General features: G+C 38.9%; 1 long non-coding RNA gene and 1 pseudogene across 1 annotated transcript; both read left to right on the forward strand.

Annotated features, from left to right (window-relative positions):
• The first annotated feature begins 4,562 nt into the window (after nt 1–4,562).
• On the forward strand, nt 4,563–7,575 carry LOC119540880. Its single transcript, XR_005218109.1, has 2 exons — nt 4,563–4,616; nt 6,814–7,575. It is a non-coding gene; the product is annotated as an uncharacterized LOC119540880 (long non-coding RNA).
• Nucleotides 7,576–7,862: 287 nt separating this feature from the next.
• LOC119540477 lies at nt 7,863–9,244 on the forward strand (annotated as a pseudogene).
• Nucleotides 9,245–9,664: the final 420 nt, after the last annotated feature.

Genomic DNA, 9,664 nt, shown 5'->3' on the forward strand with positions numbered 1-9,664 from the left:
TCTGAGGGCGTGAACCCATTGGAGATAGGACCTCTGGAAGATTGGAAGATGTTATTTTTAGTTAAAGGTGTAGCCCAATTGAATGAGGGTGGGTCTTAATCCAATTACTGGAGGCCTTATAAAGAGAGTAAACTGGAAGGCAGAAGTCAGAGAAGGCCCTAGGGAGAAGCTGGAAGTCAGTGGGAACAGAAGAGCAGATAGAGAGAGAGATTGCCTTCTGACGGGAAGCAGAGATCAAGCCAAGGAACCCCAAGGACTGTGGCAAGCCAGCCCCAGAACACCACAGCCTGGGAGAAGGCAAGCCTTGCTGATCTCTTGATTTTGGACTTCTTCTAGCCTCAAGACCATGAGCTAATAAATTCCTGTTGTTAAGCCAAAACCCCCTGTGTGGTATTTGTCACAGCAGCCTTGCAAACTGAGACACTCCCTCTGTGCCCTGACTGTGGCATCCAAGTGGGGCTCTGCTCTGTCCCCTAGAAACCATTGATGAGGGCTTGCTTTCTCTCTTCACTTGCACTGTACTCTTGTCTTTCGGAGTTAAAGTTTAATTTCAATCACCTTCACCCTCATTTCAGCTGCACTCAACTCAGGGTTTGGCTACTACAAAATGCCCCCCAAACCGTGTCCCCAGTTCTTTTCTTCAGACAAGCCTTTCTAACCCCAGAGACTGGTACATGCTAGAGTTGGATTGGCATTCTTGCTGCACTTCCTGAATTTTGGTTTTTATAGTTTCTCGTCTCTCTCTTGAGGAGGAAGATCTACAGATTGTCCTGTCTCCACCATGTCCTTTTGCTAAGCTGTCACCTCAGTCTCCTTGCAGCTTGATGCACCACTGCCACACTGCAGGGTGACTCCTCCTGGGAGCCATTCCCAAAACACTGAATGTTTTCCACTAAAAAATACAGCATTTTCAAGTACAAAGGCCACTTTAAGGTTAAGAAATTACTCAAACCCCTCCATGTGAGAGTAAAAAATAATTTTAATATTTTTTAATGGGTGACAAAAACTACCAAATTAGTAAAATTTTTATCAACTTTATACTTTTGGAATCACAACGGCTCCTCATACATTTGAGAAACAGCCCATGGTGCACGTGATGCATGATGTGGTGCCTGTACATAATGTACAGAATGAATGCTAGCCAAGGTCATGGGTGAGGCTACTGTTTCTAGTCCAAACCATGTGACCTCACAACCAGCTTGCTAAATGAGCTCCCTGCCTCCAACCTTGTCCTACTACAGTCTGCACACCAGTAAAAGTGATCAATTTAAGCCCTGAATCTGATCAATTCATAAAACACAGATTTATTTAAACTTTCCAATGTTTTCCCACTGAACCAAGAATAAAATAGCAACTTCTGGCCTTACCTACAAAGCCTGGCATTATCTAGCCCTTGCCTAACTTTCTGGCTTCCTTTCTGTTCCTCAGACCCACAAAGCCTACAGCATCCTAGGACCACTGCCCTCTCCTGGCTTCCTCTTCCCCAGATCTGCATGTGGCTCTCTCCTTTGTATTCATCAGATCCCAGTTTAAATGACACATTTCAGAGAGAGTTCCTCTGGCCATTCAATTTCAATAGCCATCCGGTAACTTTCTCTATCACATTACCTTATTTAAATTTCCTGCATAGCAATTTTATCCTCATCTGCTTTCTCTGTTGTTTATTCATTCATTTATTGTCTACCTCCACCCCCAGAATATGAGCAAGGATCCTGTTTGTCTTATTCACCATTGTATTGTGGTAGCACCAAATTTATAAAACATCTTTACTCAGCCTCCAAGCAATACCAAGGATATGCATGTATTGTTACAGATTCATCGCAATAAATCCTTGGACTTGTTCCATCTGTGATTTACAGTATTAAATGAAACTACCACAGCATAATCTTTGCTCAGCTCTTTGAAGCTGAAGGCAATAATATCTATAAACCACACTTGTAAGTTAGTGCCTGTGGCAAGACTGGCTACTTACCATCTCCCACAGTGGATTATACTGATCTGCCTTCTCCTGGGCCCCAATCTCAACATCATCAAGAATCCCTGATTAAGTGCCTCACTACATAAATGAGAAGACACATACCATAAAAGCTATTTCTCTGAAAATCTGGAATTTTAGCATTTTAAATATTCACATAGCAAGTAGGCTGATTTCATTTCTAATTACAGCAGTAAGGATGGGATAGGAGAAGACAGCTACCTATAGAAGCAGAACCTTCTGGGTAATGGAGGAGAGTTTTCCATGGACCCTCAACCCAGTTCAAGTCCTGAAAGTTCTTGTGCAAGCCATTCTTAGGAACTTGATAGCAAGTGCTTGGGCTAAAGCTACTTTCACATGCGGCAAGTTTCTCTCTAGCACTGGTTCTGTGTAATTAACGGAGAAAACACTGATTAAGAACAGAGAAAATCAGCTTGTAAAATGTGTTCATAATCAATATGAATTATCTAACTGAAGTTTGTTGCAGACATAGAGACGGAGAATTTGGCAAGAGTGACTGCCAAAGAGTGACAGTAGAGACGAAGAATTTGGCAATAGTGACTAATCCAATAAGGACTGGCAAGGAATAGAGAAGCAGAATGGAAACCAGAGTAAAAGAGAAAAGAGATCCAAAAACAAAATGAGGACAGTTGGGCAGTGTCTTTCTGACTTAGAGTTTCACCAAAACCTGAAACCATCTGCAGCCCTACTTATATGTTGTTTGCAGTTGCTTTATAAGTGGAATAACTAATATAGTGTGATTAATTATTATAGAACTAAATATAAGCTAGTCATATGTGTTTTAGTCTCAACTCATTATTTTATTCTTGGATAAAGACTAAATTAAAGAGCATAACTTTTATAGTTATTAAGAGAAGAATACTTGAATCAAGTGGACACACTCTACATTTTTAGTCATTTATCCAGAAAGGGTAAGATAGGTTATAATCCTCAAGGTATTCTTTCCTCAAGAAATACCTAGTGTCATCTAAGGAATGCTGTATGGGAAACAAAAGTCTCATCCTTTTTACCCCACTGCTAGGAAAAAAGAAAGATAATAGTATCCTTAGTCTTCCACCTCGGGGAGACTATAATTTCTGACAAAACAAAATCATTATGTCTTAGAAAACTTCCCCAGAAAATCCCCTGCAGACTTCTCCTCATGGCTCCATGGCCTAAGCCTGGGCATCCCACCAGACATGGGCTCAGGGGATGCTGAAAGAGTGAGTATTTGGATTTCTCAGGCGTTGTAGTAGAGGCAGGGTCAGAAAAGGTGGCTAGGAACAGGTTTGGGATATCACACCTGTAGTTCTTACACAAAGCAGAAGTACCTGACTTTGATTAACAGATATTAAAATGTGCCATATAATGTCACAATATTAAAAGAGTATGGTATGGAAGCACAAAAAATAAACATGTTGGAAAAGGAGCATAATAAATAGCTCAGAAAATACATTTGGTACATAATATATTTAGCATATTATAGAGATGACTTTCTAAGTCCTTTAGGAGAGGGTGGTTTAGTTAATAAACAGTTCTGAGAAAATGGTTAGCTATTTGGAGAATACAACATTAATCCTTACCGCAAATCATAGGCAACATATATTCCAGATAGGCAAAAGAATTTAATGTTAACAAATATATTTTTTTTAAAATCCTAGAAGAAATGATGAGTAAAGATATTTTGTGATTCTAGAGTCTCTCAAACAAAATTTAGAAACTAAAAACTTGGGGAAAGCAGTTATCAAAAATATGATAGATAATATGTTGAAATATTAGTATATCAAGAATTCCTACAAACTAGGAATAGAGAAAAGGACATGAATGGACAACTTACGGGGGAAAATGAACAATAAAAATTAAAGCTAAAACAAAAGACTTCTTCCAAAATAGTAGTTCAAAGAAATACAAATGTAAATGAAGACTTTTATCACATTAGTACAAAAGTTTATAATGAAAATTCATTGTCAGTTTGGTGAAGAAACAAGCTCATAAATTCGAAGTAGGAACTTCTGGAATGCAATTTAGCCATAGATTCAATTCTTTTGATTCAGTAATTCCACTTCTAAGGAAATTAGCCTAAGGAAATAACCAGATTCAAGAATGTTCATCATGGCCTAATTTTTAATAACAAAAATGAGAACTAGCCTGTGATGGTTGGGTTCATGTGTCAACTTGGCTAGGTGGCCTAGCTGTCTGGTCAAGCGGGCACTGGCCTGACGATTCCTGTGAGGCTATTTGAGGCTGGTTGGTTTGTCGGATCATCAGTCAATTGACTGCAGCTGACTGATGACTCATCAAGGGGCGTGCTTCCACAGTGAGAGAATGCAATTGGCTGGATTTGGTCCGGGTGATCAGTTGGAGGCTTATAAGCCGGACAGTTAGAGAACCTTCACTTCTTCTTCAGCTGCTCAGTGAAGCTTTTCCTGGGGAGCTCGTCGAAGTTGCCAGTTCGTTTCCTGAGGAGTTCGTCAAAGTTGTCGGTTCGTTTCCTGAGTTCTTCAAAGTTGCCGGTTCGTTTCCTGAGGAGTTCGTCAAAGTTGTCGGTTCGTTTCCCGAGGAGTTCGTCGGACATCTTCCTTGGAGTTGACAGCTTGTTGACGGCTCTGCAGAATTTGGACTTGTGCGCTCCCGCAGTTGCGTGAGTCACTTTTACAATTTGATAATAAGAGACATCTCTCATTGATTCTGTTTCCAAGGAGAACCCTAACTAATACATAGCCCATCAAGCATTATATTAACCATGCTATAAAAATAACAGTGGCTAATGCTTGCTTTGTACCAGGCACTGTTTCAAATGTTTTGATGAACACATATTAACCCGTTTAATCCTTGCAACCATCCTCTGAGTCTGTGCTACTATGTTTAAACCCATTTTAGAGGAGAGCAACTGGAGGCACAGGGAGGATGTGCCTTGAGCTCCAGTACCAGCTGAAGCAACAGAGCTGAGATTCAAGCTCCCCCGTCTTGCCCCAGAGCCCACGACCCTAACTCCTACAACTGCCACCTCACACATCTGTCCATATAATGAAATGTGATAGAGTCATTAAAATGTGTTTTCAAATACTATTTAATGATGTGGGAACATGTTTGCATTATAATTAGGAGAAAAATCACTATATAAAAATACGTGTGGCACTATCCCAATTTTTCTAAAAAAACACCAAACACGAACAGAAAAAAAATCAGAATAAATACTCTAAAGGTTCAAAGTGATTGTTATCTCTGCCTGTAAAGGCAGTTGCAAGTAATTTTCATTTTCTTCTTTATATTCTAAGTGTTTAATAAAGTTCTAACTATGACATGAGTTACTTATATAATCAGAAAGGTTAGTATGAGTTTTTTTTAAGGAGTCAATAAATATTGGTGCATAACTAAAATAATGTACAATCCTCTTATCTTATTTGTTTTTCTAATGGAATCTTCAGGGTAGTACTAAATAGGCTTATCTATAAATACTGCAATGTGAGAGCTATAGCTCTGACCTAAAAGCTGCCACAGTTAGAGAATTCCTTCCCCACTTCCATGAATATCTGAAATACTGTTTTTAGCACATTCTTCTCAGTAACACTGAAAACACCCCTCAAGACACTTCCAGTGTTGAAACAAAAAGCTCCAGAGGTTTAGAACTTCCAATTCCATCTTTTGAGAGAAAGAAGATTTATGAAGAGAAAATATTCCTTTTTCTTTTTTTTTTTTTTTGCTAGGACATTAGAACATTCCTGCCTGTAGCCTGTCTGTATTAGAACATTGCTGAGTGTCTTTCATCCATAACCTATCACCATATTACAAAAGCAAGCTTGCCTTTGCAGGTTACCCCACAGAATTCAGATACAGCTTGGGCTTCTAAAATAATCTTATTGTGTAGAACCTGCTTTTCTTTGAAGCCCCAAACTATAGATGGCAGATGAAACAAATGCATATATGCATATAAACTACCTCTCTTCATAAACATTGAAAACAATTTTACACATATTATCTCACTTCATCCTTACAAAATCCCTTTGAGATAACAAAAATGCAAATTCTTGGGCCATTGGGAGACTTTCAAAATAAAGTTAAATTATGACATAACATATAAAAAAAATGAAACATTAAAGCTATTCGAATACCACAGACTTTGAAAGGCTAAGGTCTTACCAAGAGTAATAAAAAGCAATGCACAAGTAAATGATTGAGGAATTATGGTTAAGGCAAATTGGTATTTGGGGTCTGGCTGAAAGACCTGCACTAAAGCACTGTCAGTGCTCGAATAATCTTCTCTTCCACACAAGGGGAGTTTTTTCATACATCCTGAATGTAAATTATTTGTTTATTTTTTTTTTCAGGAGCTCTTTTTGTCCTTGCCAAACCCCAGCTTCCCTTAAAAGCCACCCTCCAACCCCTAAATTACTGGACAGGAGCCTTTAAATCCATCTCCCAAGAAAGTTGATCAGCTGAACACAGGCATGGGACTCTGGGTCCCTGATGTGACTGTACCCCAACAGGGAAGGTATGAGTCAATAGCTGACTTAGCCCCTGATGGCCTTTGGGGTGCCCAGAAGCAAAACAGAAATAAGAATGCTGATTTTAACTTCACATCTGATTTGAAACACAGACAGTGTCTTAAACTCCCCATCTGCCCTCCACTAAAAAGAAAGAACCAGCCAGGTCAAACAATGAGGGGCATATGACACAGGTAGAATGTGATTCCAGTCTTATTTGTGAGCATAGATATAGTTCAGCCACTTCCTCCCCTCAAATTGCAATGGTTTCCCAATTCTACTGGGAGTGAATTCCAAACCATCCAGCCTGTCCTGAAAGACCCTCCACAGTTTGACCTTTTGCTTCCTTTGCAGATCAGTCTACTCTAGCGACAAGTCCAGCTATCCACCATTCCAGAATGCATCCTGTACCATCTCGCCTCTGCACCTTTGCTCACGGGTCCTTTCTGCAAGGGATGCACTTTCTTCCTTCTCCACTTGCTGAATGTAACAGGAGTCGTGGTGATTATTGGTTGAGTTCTTACTACATTCTCAGCAGCGTTCTAGAGGCTTAGCAGACTAAATCACCTCGTGCAAGTCTCCTGACAGCCCTGTACTGTTTCTATTATTATTATTTCTATATTACAAAGGAGAAATACAAAGCACCTAGAAACCCAAGATTTTACCTTTCTCCATGATCCAATCCCCATGAGCTTTGGGTATTTTTTTGTTTTGCCTTATTTTAGGTTATGCTCATTTACGCAGCTTTTTTCTTCTGGTGGTTCAGGTCTGGGTCTGTTCGTGGCCTTTATCACAACCTGCCTAGTCTGACAACTCTGTGTTGAGCGGACTCGTGAGTTTAGACAGAGATATCTCTCAAAGTGTGACCCAGGCACTTTTGGAGTCCCTGAAACCCTTTCAAGCATCCTGTGAGGTCAAAACTATTTTTGTAATACCACTAAGACATTATTTGCCTCTATGACCTGTGATATGAAAATCTGATTGCCGAAGCAGATAGAGCACTGGTCTCATAAATCCGATATTAAAGAGATGTCTAAAAATGTAAAATAATGCCACACAATTTTTTTTCAGTTTTGGAAAATACAGTTATTTTCATTAAAATGTTGTTTATGTTTACCTGTAATGGCTTTATTTTTTTTTAATAAATTAATAAATAAAATTATACTTTTTTTCTGTTACAATTTTTAATAGGGTAAATATCAACAGAGTTAGCCCACAGAAACAAAAGCTCACAAATCCCCAGTTCCACACGTCTTTTCTCAGGCTTCAGACTCATGCCAAAATCTTATTTCCAGTGAGAGTCATGAATTGCCTTCCACTAAAGTCACTTCAAGGAGCATTTCCACCCACAGTTAAGACTTCGATCGGATGCCCTGTGTATACAGCTCTGCAAAAAATATGCAATGGCTGCAGATGCTAGTAGTGACCAGGCTCACTTAGCAGCAATGCAACTCCCCACTCAAACCAGTGCCTCTGAAGTATTACAGGTTAATATATGTCAAGAACCTTCAATCAAAGCAATTTCTATGTCCTTGCTTCTCTTTCTATACAGAGGGCAGAACCATTGTTTTTATTCCTTTTGGTATCCCCAAATAGGTAAACTTACAATTTTATAAGTACACTTTTTGAATAGAATTGTGTTTTGACCAAGAGGAAAGATTATGAATTACCATAAAGTATTTTTAAATTTACATTTTCTCATAAATGATTAACATGTTAATGACGAGATTTTCATCTCTCTTCATTCAAGTAATTCTGCTATTTGTCTGCTACACATACTTCTCAAATGAGTTTAAAAATAGCACAATTCCATTTAATCGAAAAGATCCTATAGAATGCCCCTGGTTTACATGGACATGAATGTCCACTCTTCTGTAATTTACTTTTAAATTTAGCAGATAAAAACCCTTTCCTGTGGTTATATGACTATGTTTGTGACCTCCTCTTGGAGGAGTCAAATGTTCAGCCAGTATCAACACCAGTAATAGTGTGTGGAGACATACATGGGCAGTTTTATGATCTTTGTGAGCTATTCAGAACTGGAGGTCAGGTTCCTGACACAAACCACATACATCTTTATGGGTGACTTTGTAAACAGAGGTTACTACAGCTTGGAGACTTTCAATTATTTTCTTGCACTAAAGGCTAAATAGCCTGATCTTATTACACTCTTGCGAGGAAATCATGAGAGTAGAAAGGTAACACATGTATGGATTTTATGATGAGTGCCAAATCAAATATGGAAATGCTAATGCCTAGAGCTTTTAATTGTACCAAAGTTTTGACATGCTCACAGTAGCAGTTTTGATAGATGAGCAGATTTTGTGTACTCATGGTGGTTTATCTCCTGATATCAAAACACTGGATCAAATTCAAACTATATTGAATAGAATCAGGAAATTCCTCATAAAGGAACATTTTGTGACCTGGTTTGGTGAGATCCTAAAGATGTGGATACTTAGGTAATCAGTCCCTTGGAGCCGGTTGGCTTTTTGGAGAAAAGGTCACAAATGAGTTTGTTCATATCAACAACTTGACACTCATCTGCAGAGAACACTAGCTAGTGCATGAAGTCTATAAATTTATGTTTGACGAGAAGCTGGTAATAGTATGGTCTGCCCCTAATTACTGCTCTCATTGTGGAAATATTGCCTTTATCATGGTCTTCAAAGATGTAAATACAGGAGAACCAAAGTTATTCCACAAAGTTCCAGATTCAGAACGTGTTATTCCTTCCAGAACAATGAATCTGTATTTCCCTGGACACCTTCGCCCTACCTGCTGACCCATTTTCCTGCCACCTTCTTATACCAACTTTTGTGTATTACCCTCTACGATGTACTTTTTATTGAGCACTTTGCTGCTGAAATGATGCCTCTTGCCTATTTTATTTTAAATTATCTAAATCTATTGTTTGTTATGGTGTCTATAGCAATGCTTTTCTATCAATTTTCTCCCCCATCCCTTCCCCACTTTGTACTCATTTGAGAGCACTTGAGAAATGTCTTAATACACTGCTGCTTGTAGTTCTTGCTTATTTACTGGTCTGGGGGAAGCAGGATGCATTTGCTTTGGACAGACTACACCGAAATACTCCTCCCTTTGTGTCATTCAGCCTTTTGTTTTAGTTTGTTAAGTTTTAAGAAATTTCAGCAGCAAAGTTGTTATTCAATGGGCATGATGACTACAATTGCCTTGAATTACA

The sequence above is a fragment of the Choloepus didactylus genome, chromosome 7 (assembly GCF_015220235.1).
Source record: "Choloepus didactylus isolate mChoDid1 chromosome 7, mChoDid1.pri, whole genome shotgun sequence".
Lineage (NCBI taxonomy): Eukaryota > Metazoa > Chordata > Mammalia > Pilosa > Megalonychidae > Choloepus > Choloepus didactylus.